At 53.7% G+C, this 6,658-nt stretch overlaps 2 long non-coding RNA genes across 2 annotated transcripts in view; one reads left to right on the top strand and one right to left on the bottom strand.

The window, feature by feature from the left end:
* Positions 1-593: 593 nt before the first annotated feature.
* LOC132026910 (uncharacterized) lies at positions 594-4,730 on the bottom strand. The gene is made up of 3 exons (XR_009407036.1): positions 4,125-4,730; positions 1,973-2,109; positions 594-1,811 (listed from the first exon to the last, which is right to left on the bottom strand). It is a non-coding gene; the product is annotated as an uncharacterized LOC132026910 (long non-coding RNA).
* The window catches only part of LOC132026909 (uncharacterized), a 63,979-nt gene continuing 60,662 nt past the window's right edge, over positions 3,342-6,658 (top strand). Inside the window, exon 1 of the long non-coding RNA XR_009407035.1 lies at positions 3,342-3,714. This is a non-coding gene — a long non-coding RNA (uncharacterized LOC132026909). The remainder of the gene's footprint in view (positions 3,715-6,658) is intronic.

Genomic DNA, 6,658 nt, shown 5'->3' with positions numbered 1-6,658 from the left:
AACATTGATTTCCGCCCCCCCCATGCCCCCCCCTCTTGAAAGCAGTATAGGCTGAATCTTAAAACAGTTTACTTTGGGGGGAACAGAACCTCCCTTTATCTTTTTAAGCTAGATTCTCGGATTCTTTTAGACATCATGGCTCGTTAGATCTGTCCCCGTCACCCTGACTTGGCATGAGTGGGTTGAACTCATCCTTATACCGCAGTGTTCTGAGCATGGCTGAAGCATTAAAAACTTAATTATAATGTTTAGTATTTTATAGAGCAAAGTTAATGGAAAGCATTTGGCTGAATCTAAAGACCCACAGTCAAATTCTTCAATGTGGTTTTACCCAACTGGAGTAGTGGTACACACCTTAAAATCATTCAATGAATAAATAATTTTAAAAAACCGAGAAACTATGGGGCTTGTCTGCAGTTTTGTTTTGGTCATCACATTTGAATTAACTTTTTTGATGTAATCAAGTCCAGACTTAGAAAAGAACCAGCCCTCTGAATCCCCTGCCCCCCCCCCCCCGCCCCAGGCTATTGGAACACATTAAACTTGCCAAACTGTGTCTTTGGGCCGTTGAGGTTCCCTCCAGTCGTGAAAGTGGGGCTGGCTGCTGCTTGTGTGAGTCTGAGGGGGTGGCCAAGGCCTGAGAGAGTGGGCGACAGTTGGGAAGTGGAGGGAGCTGGGCACCTAGTTGGGAATACAGGCTGCAGAGTTACTTTTAGGAAGAGTATTATGAGTGAATCATTAAATTTTTGGCATGATTTATTTGGGTAAGATTTTATTTATTTATTTGACAGATAGCCAGAGAGGGAACACAAGCAGGGGGAGTGGGAGAGGGAGAAGCAGGCTTCCTGCCCAGCAGAGGGCCCGATGTGGGGCTTGACCCCAGGGCCCTGGGATCATGACCTGAGCCGAAGGCAGATGCCTAACGACTGAGCCACCCAGGCGCCCCCAGCATGATTTTTTGAGGGGCACGGTGACTATATTGACCTCACCCATTGCCTTTGATTCCGTAGTGCTTGTTAGAGCCTGCTGCTTCCTGAGATACACTACCTACGTGTGTCTGCTTACAGGGTGGGGGCGTCTTCAGAGATACATTCTGGACTCTATGGGGCTGGGGAGGTGACTTGAGAGATTCTGCCAGAGAAGGCGTTGTTTATTTCTAAAGCCACAAGAAACCGAAGGTTCATCCGTTTAATTTAGTTAAAGGCGGTTGTTGTGGTCAGATGTCCTCAGGACCTGCTCCCCCTCCCTGAAAGCTGTTACCACTGTGTTAGGTGACCTGACCCCACCACCGCCAGCGCGCAGACTCCTCACCGCAGTGTTCCCATGGGGTGTGCCGTTCGACATCTGGGCGAGCAGCAGGCCCGCACCCCGAGGCTGGCCGTCCTCTCGCTCTGTGTTTGCACTGATGCATGTGACGCGCTGAGATCCAGGGTTTAACTTCTGCCACACACCGGCTCGTTCTCTGTGAAGTTCGGCAGACGGCAGCCTAGGTAGGACACCCAGTGGGTTTGGAGGGTGCAACACGGATCAGGTGGTCCTCGGGGAAAACTTGGAAGTCTCAGTGATGCTCTTCTGCATTCCCGAGACCTCTCTGTTGCGTTTGTATGGCATTAAGGCCTTGAAGAAACACTGAAAACTCCCCGAAGTCTGGCCACACGGCTGTATCTTTTCTGCATCAGGTTATATATGCTGATGACTTTAGGACCGGATGGCCCTCCCTTGTACGGATGGGCCTTTAGCTTCTCGTAATTAGCAGTGGTGCAGTAGTGAACATGATATCTGTGGGCTCCATTTCTGAAGGTAAAAGTGGTCTGTTCAAAGGAATTCATATTTAAAATATTAAAGTAAATTATTAATGGGTCCAACCAAAGGACCTTCTGCAAAGTACCGGTTAATGAAAGCATCCCCAGGGTTCTCCCTACTTCTGAGCCAGTGTCGGGAACCTGGACCATTGCAGGCAGGGTGATCTTACCATTTTCATTTGCTTTTTGCCCCCTTGTCTGAAGGAAGAATCTTTGCTCGAAATCCTGTGGATTTGAATGCTGACTCCACCACTTAACTGGGTGTGAGGACCTGGGTAAGTGTGCCTCCTTGGGCCGGTTTCATCGTCTATGAAGTAGGTATATTGGAAATAAAAAAAAAAAAAGATGTGAATCTCAATGACCTGAATTCCTTGGGGGCACTTATATCTACACCTGTAGTTTGCCTTCCTGTCAGGGGAGCCCTTGAAGCGCTCTGGGATGTGGCTGATAGTTTTTGCAATGGTACATTAAGAAAAACTAACATACATGCATTTTTGTAATTTAAATGTTAGACATTAGGGGCACCTGGGTGGCTCAGTGGGTTAAGCCTCTGCCTTCGGCTCAGGTCATGATCCCAGGGTCCTGGATCGAGCCCCGCATCGGGCTCTCTGCTCAGCGGGGAGCCTGCTTCCTCCTCTCTCTCTGCCTGCCTCTCTGCCTACTTGTGATCTCTGCCAGTCAAATAAATAAATAAAATCTTAAAAAAAAAAATGTTAGACATTAATATGAAGGCCTGTGTAATTTGTTCTCCCCAAAGGTAAAAACTTAATGGTTTGGGTTTTTTTTTAAGATTTTATTTATTTGACAGGGAGAGATCACAAGTAGGCAGAGAGGCAGGCGGGGGTGGGGGGGGGGGAGAAGGCTCCCTGCTGAACAGAGAGCCTGAAATGGGGCTCGATCCCAGGACCCTGAGATCATGACCTGAGCCAAAGGCAGAGGCTTAACCCACTGAGCCACCTAGGTACCCCAAAACTGAATAGTTTTGAAGAGCAACCCTCCTAATAATTGCCTTTCATGTATGCAGCCATTACAAAATATGCAGCTTGATTGATGGTTATTTATAAATTAGTGTGGGGTAATACGCTTGGCGGGGGGACATAAGTCATTGTGGGAGATGAACTTAGAGTCTTCAGTGTTGGAAATGGACTGATTGCACCATGTCCCAGCACAGTTTAAAGCCAGAGAGATTGGTATTAAACAAACACACAGTGAAGCTTTTGTGCTGTGAGGTGGTTAGTTTTCAAAGCAGAAGTTGTCCACATGTGAGCGTGACCCTGTTTTCAGACAGACTTGAGTGCCTACCCTAGGAGAAGCCATGGGCTGGCAAGTACAGGAGGCCTTGCCTCGCTGGGTCTGAGTCCTCGGGTGGGGGGAGGGGGGCCCGCAGCCATGGGCTGGCAAGTACAGGAGGCCTTGCCTCGCTGGGTCTGAGTCCTCGGGTGGGGGGGGGGGGCCCGCAGCCATGGGCTGGCAAGTACAGGAGGCCTTGCCTCGCTGGGTCTGAGTCCTCGGGTGGGGGGAGGGGGCCCGCAGCACACCCTTTGAACCCAGGTAGAGGGGGTGTTTGCTTTGCAGAGGCTCTTGGTGCAGACCTCTGGCACACCACGAGTGTACCTGTTGGTGAGGGCTGTGGCTTTCCTTCGTTTTAGGTTGGGGTTGTGCCACTGTGAGCTGCCAGCAGTGTTTAGGGCTCCCGATCACGTACAGACCTGCCTCTGAGAGCTTAAAGGAGTCTTAGGTTGGATCCAGCTTCCGCAGTGGGCAGGCCTAGCAGGCTGAGAGCAGTCCTGCAGCTGACGGAGAAAGAAGGCTCCGGTCCTCGGGGCAGTCTGCCGCCACCGTTCTCTGGGCTGCTCTCAGCCACCTGGGCCAGTGGACTCCTCACCCTGATGTCCTCCAGAAACCCACCAAGGTATGTGCCACGCTAGCTTTGAGATTTGAGAGGAGAGTCTTAAACCATTGATAACTCCTTGGGGGTATTAATGCCAGGGCTGAGATACCTTCGGGGGACAGGGGAGCCCCTACCAGTGGTCCCTGGGTGCCGGGGGAGGAGGTTGATGGCTTCCCCCAGCTCTTCCCCAAAAGCCAGTCTTGTAACCACCGTGGCAGGGATGGTTTCAAGGTGAATCTAGAAATTGGTAACTTCCAGGAAACTCAGGGGAACCTGAACACAGGGCCTCATGCTTGTGTACACTTGGGTCTGGCATATTAAGGCTCGACTCTTGCCCATCTCAGTGTTTGTCAGATGCGCTGGACTGCGAGCCACAGTAAGAATGATCTGTGGCCACCGAGACCCGAGTGCGGAGATAAATGCATACTCACTGTGTACTAAGAGCTGAGCAGTTCCTCCCTCTGTGTGTGCACGCCACTCTGGTCTCTTGCTGCTCACAAGACGGATTGCTCTTTGTGGTCCTATGGCATGGATTTCACCACCAGATCGGAAACCCAGGCTCCCTGGGCTCCGTGGCTGGCCCAGACAGTTCTTGAAGGAACGAGTAGGTAAAAGGTGGCTTGAAATTTCCTAGGTTTTCATGAAAAGTCCCTCATTTCTCCTCTTGGGCTTTCACAGTGTGTTGAGAAGCAGGGTGTGGTTGGTGAAGAAAGAGCTCGACCCTGGGGGTCTATGAGGTGGAGGCGGCCCCCACCATGGGGTGTGGGAGGGACGGTGCCTCCCGTGACAGCTGATGAGCACACGCCTGTTAGCCGCCATCCTCTGTTCCCTCGTCAGAGTCTAGGAGGGATCACCCCGGGGTTCTCCATGAGCCTGCAGCCTCTGTGTCCCCCGTTTCCTCTCTCCCCTCAGATGGCACAGTTCTCAGGCTGCCTGCACGTCAGAGTCCGCCGTGCTCAGGCAAGCTAGATGGTTCTCCCTGGGGTGGGCCGCAGGCGCCAGCATTTTCTAAGCCCCTCCAGCTGAGGATCCCTGTGCAAGCGCCTAGGCGCGTCCTGCAGAAAATGTAGAAGGGAATGTTGCTTTGGCCCTTTCCAGACTGTTTCCTAGGCAGGTGGCCAGTGTCACTGGACTCTGCCATCGCGGAGGCTGAGGGCAGCTGGTGCCGTCAGAGTACTCTGGCCCTCCCCTCGGGCGCTGCCTGCCCATCCACCTTCAGTCCCGCAGGCTTGGAGGAAGTCTGGACTTGAGCGGGTTCCTCCGGGGCAGGGTGCTTTCCTGAGCTTGGCAGGAGGAAGTTTGCACCCACAAGCCTTCAGGGTGTGGTGAATCATGGCTCACCAGGAGTGGCCCAGCAGGTGTGCCCCCAGGACGCCTCTCCTGCACCTGCTTGGGAATAGGTCACCTCGGGAGGGGTTTAATACAGATTCCTGGGCGCTCCACCCACATACGCCAATGCAAAGGTTGGGAGTGGGGACAGGGTATCTGGAGAAGAACACAAAAATGGATCCTAAGTCCTGCCACCTGGTTACGTCTGTTTACATTTTAAAGATGACATTGATAGTAGTGCATGTCGGGGGAAGATCACACAGGAAGGTCCCAGGTGAGGAGTCTTCCTCTCCTGAGTGGCTTCCTGGGTGCCCGCGTGTGGCCTGCAGTAGAGCGGGGAGCTGGGCTGTTGCACCATCTCAACCTGGAACCCAGGGACCAGTCCCTGCCCCAGGATCACCGGGTGGGGTGCGCCCACCACACCCCAAGTCTCCCTGCCTTGTCTCGAGGTACTGGGTGTCTTTTATAAAACATGGCTCTGTGTGTGCCTGTGTATATGTATACCTGAAAAACAGTATACGGAAGGGGTCTCAAGACGCCCCAGACCGCACTTGGTACCTCTTTCCCGCCTGGGCAGGTGTGCCCTGACGTTGTGCCCTGACTGTTGCTCGTGGAACATCACCCTTCTCCCATTTCCCAGATCAAGAGCTGAGGCTTCGGTGACTGGCTTTGTGGCCGCTGACCCGTGCGAGGCCTGGAGCCTCGTGCTTCCTGTGTCACCCATCTTGGCTAGTTCATGAGCCCCCCTGCCTCAGTTCCCCCATCTATAAAGAAGGTTGTGAGGATGAAGTGAGGTAATGCCTAAAATGGGAGGGTCCCCAGCACTGTGGCCATGAGTGTGCTCTCTGTTCCTTCATGGGGGAGGTGAAGTGATCTCTCAAGACCGGCAAGTGGTGGTGGGCTGGAAGCTGTCCCCAGCGAGGGGAGAGCACTCTGGGGGAGGAGTGGGGTGCGCAGAGGTCAGCGGACAGGTTAGGTGCAGCGAGTGTCATAAGGAACGGTTTAGGTGACACTCCCGGGTTCTGTCCGGACCCACCTCCCAAGGGCAGGAACTGTCTCTTCCCAGTGGCGCATGGCCTTGACCTCGACCTCAACACAGGAGCAGGTGGGCTCCTGAGGAGCTGCCTGGGACCTGACAACCCAAAGAAATCCCACGTTAAGTTAGCTCCCAGGCAGGGTTGCCTCCCTCCGTCCACCACGTGGGTTTCACTCCAGCGGTGGAAGCCAGAGCGTCGACAGATGTTCCCGACATGGGTAACTGGCCTGCAGGGCACCAGACCAGTGACTGCAGTCCTGCACGGCTCCCAGCAGGCTGGGAGGCCCCAAAGGGATGGGGGGGGGGGGCGGGGAGGCGGTCAGTTGTTTCCAGGGTGCTGACTGGCCACTTCTGAGGCCAGGGAGGAGGGACCAAGCTTGGGCCACAGGCCCTGGCATTCCTGCTGGTGTTCTCAGTGGGTACCAGCAGCGAGGATTTCCCGTCCTGGGCGTGACCTGGCAGGGCCCAGTGTCCACCCCACTGGAACCTTCTCCCGTAGAGGCCTCTCCCTCCTTTTAAAATTTACTCGATTCAGGGGCTCTATCAGATGCAGTTCTCTGATTTACGTCAGCCCCCAAGCTGCCCTTCTGCCCACTTTTT

This window comes from Mustela nigripes, chromosome 11, assembly GCF_022355385.1.
Source record: "Mustela nigripes isolate SB6536 chromosome 11, MUSNIG.SB6536, whole genome shotgun sequence".
Taxonomy (NCBI): Eukaryota; Metazoa; Chordata; class Mammalia; order Carnivora; family Mustelidae; genus Mustela; species Mustela nigripes.
This window is presented reverse-complemented; position numbering and strand designations above follow the sequence as displayed.